The sequence below is a fragment of the Rosa chinensis genome, unplaced genomic scaffold, assembly GCF_002994745.2.
Source record: "Rosa chinensis cultivar Old Blush unplaced genomic scaffold, RchiOBHm-V2 RchiOBHmChr0c12, whole genome shotgun sequence".
NCBI lineage: Eukaryota > Viridiplantae > Streptophyta > Magnoliopsida > Rosales > Rosaceae > Rosa > Rosa chinensis.
In genome coordinates, this window is record NW_020126826.1 from 191,925 (window position 1) to 198,994 (window position 7,070).

The 7,070-nt window shown below is 37.5% G+C and overlaps 1 non-coding gene across 1 annotated transcript; it reads right to left on the reverse strand.

The window, feature by feature from the left end:
- Nucleotides 1-2,925: 2,925 nt before the first annotated feature.
- Nucleotides 2,926-3,032, reverse strand: LOC112181238. The gene has a single exon (XR_002928731.1). It is a non-coding gene; the product is annotated as a small nucleolar RNA R71 (small nucleolar RNA).
- Nucleotides 3,033-7,070: the final 4,038 nt, after the last annotated feature.

A 7,070-nucleotide genomic window follows, 5' to 3' on the forward strand; every position in this document is an offset into this window, starting at 1 on the left:
GAAAAATCAGATTTAATTCCCAAAAATATCTCCATTACGTCACAAAACCCTAATTCCATGGGCTTTTATGGGCCTTGATCCATTTTGCCGAAAATCCAACTCAAATCCATAAAGTTCTTGGGCCTCGTTGCTTCAACTTCAAGCCTTTTCATCCTCCAATGTCTAGACACTTCATTTTTCCATTTCTTTTTCATGTTTGCGTTGGAAACTTGCTTGGGAAGCCTTCCTCCATTTCGCAGGGTTTCCTGGTTGGAACAGGAAAGCTTATTTCTTTATTTCTGCTCAATTGTGTGACCCTTTTCTTCTCATATTCGCTCGTCTTGACGTTCGCAAGCTCCTCTTTCCATTCGTGAGTTCATTTCCACTTTTTAGCTCGGAGGTCCTGAAAATAGAAACTATTACAGAAAATAGAAACTTTCCTAAAACGAAAATAGAAACTTTCTAAAAATGAAAAATAGAAACTTTCCTAAACTAAGAATGGAAACTTGCCAGAAATGAGAAATGAAAACTACAAAAATGGAAACTTTCTACAATAAGGAACTTTCCCAATCAAAGAATGGAAACTTTCCCAAACAGGGATTTTTCAAGGAAATGGCGCAGAAAATGTAGGGAAATGCAGTTAAAACGTCGCATTAAAATGCTCCTATCAAATTCCACTACACTTAGCTTTTGCTAGTCCCTTAGAAAAATCACGACAGAGACACGACTACGACTCAACGAAAATTAAAGACTTGACACATAACAGACTCTATTGCCCCTTAACTATTTGTCTCAGCAATCTCTTACTTTCACAACACCAAGATTAGCACTTCACCAAGAATCAATGTTTAGGCATTCGAGAGTTAATTAAAACACATAATTCACATATACACAAGTAGGACTTGGTTGGAACAATGGTGATGGTTTCTGTTAAGCATGTTTCAAACAAGTTTGATTCAAATCCTCACAAAGTATATCCACTCTTTCTTCTCTCAGATCATGGCAATGCTTAAAAGCTTATACACTCAATTATATGTGAAAGATAGCAAGTATATCACATATTGCAAGAAACGAAAGCACATGTATAATTTTCTTTTAAAGATCTCATGAAGGATACCAACTACTTGCACAGATGGACCCAAGCCATAGGTTCAACTCTTGTAACTTATCTCCACATCAAGGGCTGTCCCATCTTAAGGATCAAGAAGGTCTTATCAAGGGTTGTAATGGGGCCATGGCTCAAGGTTTAAAGAAACGAAGGGTAAGGAATTTAACAAAGTGTCCTAAAAACCTAGCAGAGCTCATGTAAATGTAGAGAGACTTCTAGAAATCCACCAAGTATGCAAAAACGTCACTATCCCATGGGGGCGTTATAAAGGGGCCAAGTGTCTTCATGTTGGGCCCAAACTTCACTCTAAACTTCCTTTGGTCTCTAGTGAGTTGGACAAAGGCCAAATTTTTTTTGTAGTGGGCCTTCAATTCAAAGTAAACTCCAAACTCACCAAGTATGGGGGACTAAAATCCATAAAGATTTCTTTCTTTTTCTTTTTCTTAGCCGCAAACATGTTTTCATTTTTCTTTTTCTTTTTCCACGGCTTTTTCATATATTTTTCTTTTATGGACAAGTCTACCCCCACACTTGAACTTTCACCTCTTCTCATTCTTCATTGTTGACGCCTAAATCTTCAAGTAAAGTCTCAATTTAGCTCCACTAAGTTCTTAGAACAAAGGGTAGGGTTATAGCTATACTAAGGTTTAGGTTAAATATTTTTAAGGGTGATGAAAGAAAAGGCTTAACGTAGGCTCAAAGGGGTCTATCTAGGGGAGTCCCACGACGGGCACAAATAGGGACACAGGTTTATATGGCAATGGTGGTAATTCCTAGGTTGCCTCTATCCCTTCCAGAATCAGGGCCATGTATTGATATAACGTCTCAACAAGCACAAGAGTGAATTCTAGCATTCTCTAGTCCATCAAACTTAATCTATGGCAAGCAGTCAATCAAATGAAAGAATAATGAGATCATCAAAACATCGCCAAGAAAATAAGAATATATTTTTCATTTCACTCCAAGAAAAGGGGCTCAAATAACTCACATGGGTTTTTATGAATTAAAACTCATCTTAACATGCTCATATTCTGTACCAAAGTCACGAAATCCATATCCACTACAAGGCACACATTTTTCATATGTCTCAATTAACCAAAGAATACCATTTTAAAGTCATCTCAATTTTGTGATCATCTTTTAGCCATAATTTCAGAGATATAGTATCATCCTAGACAGTTGAAAGGGCATCCTAAGACTCAAAACAAAATGACTTAAGACAAAGACTCAATGGACTCAATAAAGCAACGAAAATTTTTGTTATTTTTGACATTTTTCTATTTTTTTTTGTATTTTTCAATATATGACTCAAGATAAAGGTGTAAATCCCTTCCCCCACACTTAAATATTGCATTGTCCTCAATGTAATCAATCATAAGCATGCAATGAAACACATAAACATAGAGGGTAGACATTTACGAAATTAGAGACTAAGTTCAAACAGGAAAACGTGAAAAGAAAGAGAAAGCAATGGGTGACGCGGAGAATAATGAGAGACCAATTGTTGTCCTACCGTTGTCAACCAACCATCTTGTATAGTCTTGCCACCTTGTGGAGTCAATTTTGAGATCAAGTCTTCTACTCTTCAAATTTTGCCAAAGTTCAATGGCTTTAGTCAAGAGAGACCTTACACTCATGTGAAGATGTTTGAAGAAGTATGTGGTACACTACAATTGGGAGGACTTACACCGGATAGCTTGAAGATGCGTCTTTTTCCCTTTTCACTTCAAGACCGAGCAAGAGAATGGTTACATAGACTACCTCCCGCGAGTATACGATCATGGCATCAACTTCAAGAAGATTTTTTGAATGCATTCTTTCCTCCCCACCGGACTGCAAGTATGAGAGATGATATCTTGAGGTTTATTCAATTTGATGGAGAGACTTTGCATGAGGCATGGGAGAGATTCAAGGACATTGACCTTGGATGCCCTCACCATGGCCTAGATAAGTGGTTACTTATTGATTCATTCCATAGAGGCTTGCTACCGGAATCTAGAAGACCTGTGGATAATGCCGCACTTGGAAGCATTGAAAATAAGCATGCTACGGAAGCTTGGGGTATCATTGAAGACTTATCTAAGCAAAGTGCAAGGTGGGACTATTATGACCGAAGAAGAAGACGAAGAGATGAATTTGAGTAGCCAAGGAGCCGTGAATTGTATGATGAGCATAAGAGTCGAGATTCCTATGATGAGCCTAAGAGAGGCCGTGACACCCTTGATGATTCAAGGAGGAGTCGTGAGTTGTATGATGAGCCACCGACTCATGAGCCTTTACCTAGAGGTCGTGGGATTTATGAGGTGTCTATGCCAAGTGATGGAATGATGAGTTCAAAGTTAGATAGACTTGAGAAAAAGATGGAGCAATTACTTGAGAAGCAAGATCGTGAGCCACACATTTCACAAGCTAAGGCCATGCATTCTACTCTTTCTACTTGTCTTTTATGTGAGTCTCCTAGCCATGTTACTCAAGAATGCCATTTAGCACATCAATATCCCGATTTTGTGGAGGAGCAATGATAGGAGCATAAAATGCGACGTTTATAATGTTTAAACCCTATATTTTGCTAAGTTATTTCCTTTATCTTGATCAATTTAACTTAGTGTTTTACAGGTAAAATGGAGTCTCAAAGTCCAAAAATGGCTAAGGAATGCATAAGTGGCGCATAAATGGAAAGAAATGAAGAAATGGAAGTTCTCCCAGTTTGACTAGGAAAAGGAATCCTAGTTGGAGTAGGAATCAGAAGCTGACTTGGATTCAAACTCTTAAGTCGCGGAAATTAGAAGTTCTACTTGAACAGGGAGACCCAATTCTACTCAGATAAGGAATTCTAGTATGATAAGGAGTCCCTGTTGAATAAGGATTACTCAAGAAGGTTCCAGAAGAGTCCAGAATATTTTGGCAAAAGGAAGCAGTATTTGACTAGGAAACCTACTTGCATATGGAGTTCTACTCATACTAGGAGACCTGTGGAAACTAGGAGAACCAAAGGAGTATTCATGAAGCATCTAGAAGTGGCGTGGAAGGCATGTGAGAGGTATGTGATGGCAAAGAAATCCTAAATGGACACAAGTGATGCTTTAAAGTCAAATCCATTACAGATTCGGAAATCTGCCTGTGCAAATCAGTCAACTTCAATGGAGTGTCATAAATCGCTCGGATTTCAGAAAATTATGATCTTTATATGGTTGGAAAGCTACAGATGTCTAGTTTCCAGAAATGTTTACAGCTCATTGATATATATTTTCTAGAAGAAGTTATGGTCGTTTTAGTGCACTGAGGTCAATCCTGCCGGAAATCTGTTTTGAGCCAAAGAAGTCCTAAATTAACACGAACTAAGAGAAACCAAGTAGAAACAAATTGGGAGTGCTTTGAGATGTCCTCCTATAAATACCTTGTGTATTAGACGTTTTAAGGGGAACAATTTTCTCCACCATTTCGATTTCTCACTTGTTCTCTCTAGTTTTCAGGTTTGCGCAACCTTCAAGGAGCAAAGCCGTGACCATCCATCTTCCTAGCCGTGATCAACACTTGTGCGACACCTTGGAGCTGCTTTGGACCTTGGGACGTGACTAAGGGTTGTTCATACCACCATCTTCTCATGAGTTTTCACAGTTTTGGCTTTCTTGTAGTTAGAATTTCTGCTTTGGAATTTCTGTTGTGTGAACCAAAACTATGATGTGACAAACTGATTTTTGGATGCAATTTTGATGTTCTTTTCTATGTTTGATATGTTTATGTGTTCTTTGTCTTGATTAATTGCCGAATATGGAATGATAATCTGATTTTTATGCTTCAATACATGGAACGTTCTTGTGGTTCGAAACATGGGAAGACTTGCATGTAACTTGCTAGTAATTAGGTTTGATGCTTGGTGAAACCTAATTCAAATAAGTAGTAAAGGCTTGCTTTGAGTCGAAAATCAAATTATACATGTGATGATAAGTTTTGACACGCTTAAATTTGCATGTCTATTGATTCTTTCTTGAACTTAATGATTTGAAAACGGGATTTTTCAACACAGTTGCTTTGAGTGTGTGATATCGAACTTTTCAAAATAAAATTGATTTGGTGCTTTGCTATTTCGATTTGACTTAAGAAAGAAAGTTAAAAGGGGACAATGGTTGCTTTGATCTTTGTGTTCTTGGTTGATAGCTTTCCATGGTAATTAAAAAGATTAAGGGATGCATGAAAATATTGATCTTGATGAGTTCTTGATAAGTGTTCTTCGAAAATTCTTCTTTTCCCACCTTTGTATAGAAACGATTTTTAATCTTTTAATGTTTTCTGAAAATTTATGTTTTCAATCTTTAAAACCCCCCTTTGTTATGTTCTTGATGTTTTTGTATATTTGTAAATAAATCAAATTAATTTTAGAATTTTTAGGTAGCGTGTAAACCGTAAATAATAAAATAAATAATCTGGAAATATGTTTTTAAATTTGTGAATAGTGTTCCGTGAATAGTATTTTGTGTATATGTGTTTGTTATGTGTTTCCTAATTTTTAGGGATGTTTTCCTACTTTTTAGGGTGTGCTCCTATTTTTTAGGGATTGGCTCCTAAATTTTAGGGAAAGTAGTTAGAGTTAGTTTTGACTTAGGATTCCTTGTTTGACTTGGTCTTTAATTTGTTTTCTTAATGATTAAGTAATCCTAATTAGTGTATGACTAGTAATCCTTGTTGTATGTGGATTTCTAATATAACTATGACTTGTAAAATGTATTCTAGTAGGAGTAGGATGCCTAATTTAACTCTAACTTGGATTCTTTGTAAATTTCGAATTGTTGTCTATATATACTTGTTATTTTTATTTGTCTTGTAAATTCTTCTCCTTAAATTCGTTTCACATGTAAGTACCCTCAATCCCCGGCTTGAACGATCCCTGCTTACTCTATACTAACGTTCTACATTTTCAGGGTTTAAATTGGCGATTGCTTTTGCACGTATCAAGCAAGTAAGGGTAATAAATAATTTTCAAGGAAGGCAACAAAAGAATGACCCTTACTCTCCTACATATAATCCGGGGGAAGGAATCACCCAAATTTTTCATGGGGAGGTAACCAAGGTGGATCAAGTTCACATGGTGGTGGTTCTTATAGTCATCAAGGGCAAGGAGGTACTAGCTATGTTCAAAGAGGCTCTAGTGGCTCAAGTTTTGTACCCCAAGGTCAAGGAGGTTACTATGGTGCATCACATAGCCAAAATGGCTCAAGTTTTTCATCTTTTGGCCGTCACAACAATCAAGGGCAGATTTCACCTATGCATGGTACACATGGAAATGTCACTTATCCTTATGGTTCGAATGTTCAAAATGGTCCTCCCGGGTTTGTGCAAGGTAGTGGCTATGGAAACAACAAGTTTCAAGGTGGTTCTACTGCTTTTCATGGAGGCAACCAAGGCGGGAATTACAATCATACATCTATGTCACATGCTCCTTTGCATTCCAGTGAGCCTAGCAAACCTGGTTTTGAAGAGTTGATGAGTAAACTCATAGAAGCTGAAAATTCTACAAATGCGATCAACAAGCAAACTATTGATTCTCTTCAAGCGGGCTTGCACAAATTGGAGACTCAAGTTGGGCAAATGGCCTCTTCTATGCATTCAAGACCGCAAGGGTCTCTTCCTAGCAATACGGTGCCTAACTCTCACCACAATGAGCAAGCAAATGCTATATCTATTCTTAGAAGTGGAAAGGTATACGACAATAAGGTGCACATGCCACAAACTTCATCTCCTACTCCCTCACATGTGTATGATAATATGTATGACCCTTATTCCTCCTCATCCCATTCTTATAATGGTTATGTTCCCTCTCCTATTCATGCTCCCAACTCCCCCATTTCAAATTCTAGTGATGAGTATGTTATGGTAGAGGATTGCTCTAGTGATGATAATGACTTTGAATTGATTGATGGTGCCACGAGGGAAGAAACTGTACCTCGTGGCAATGTTGGAAATTCTTTAAATATGCATGATTTTA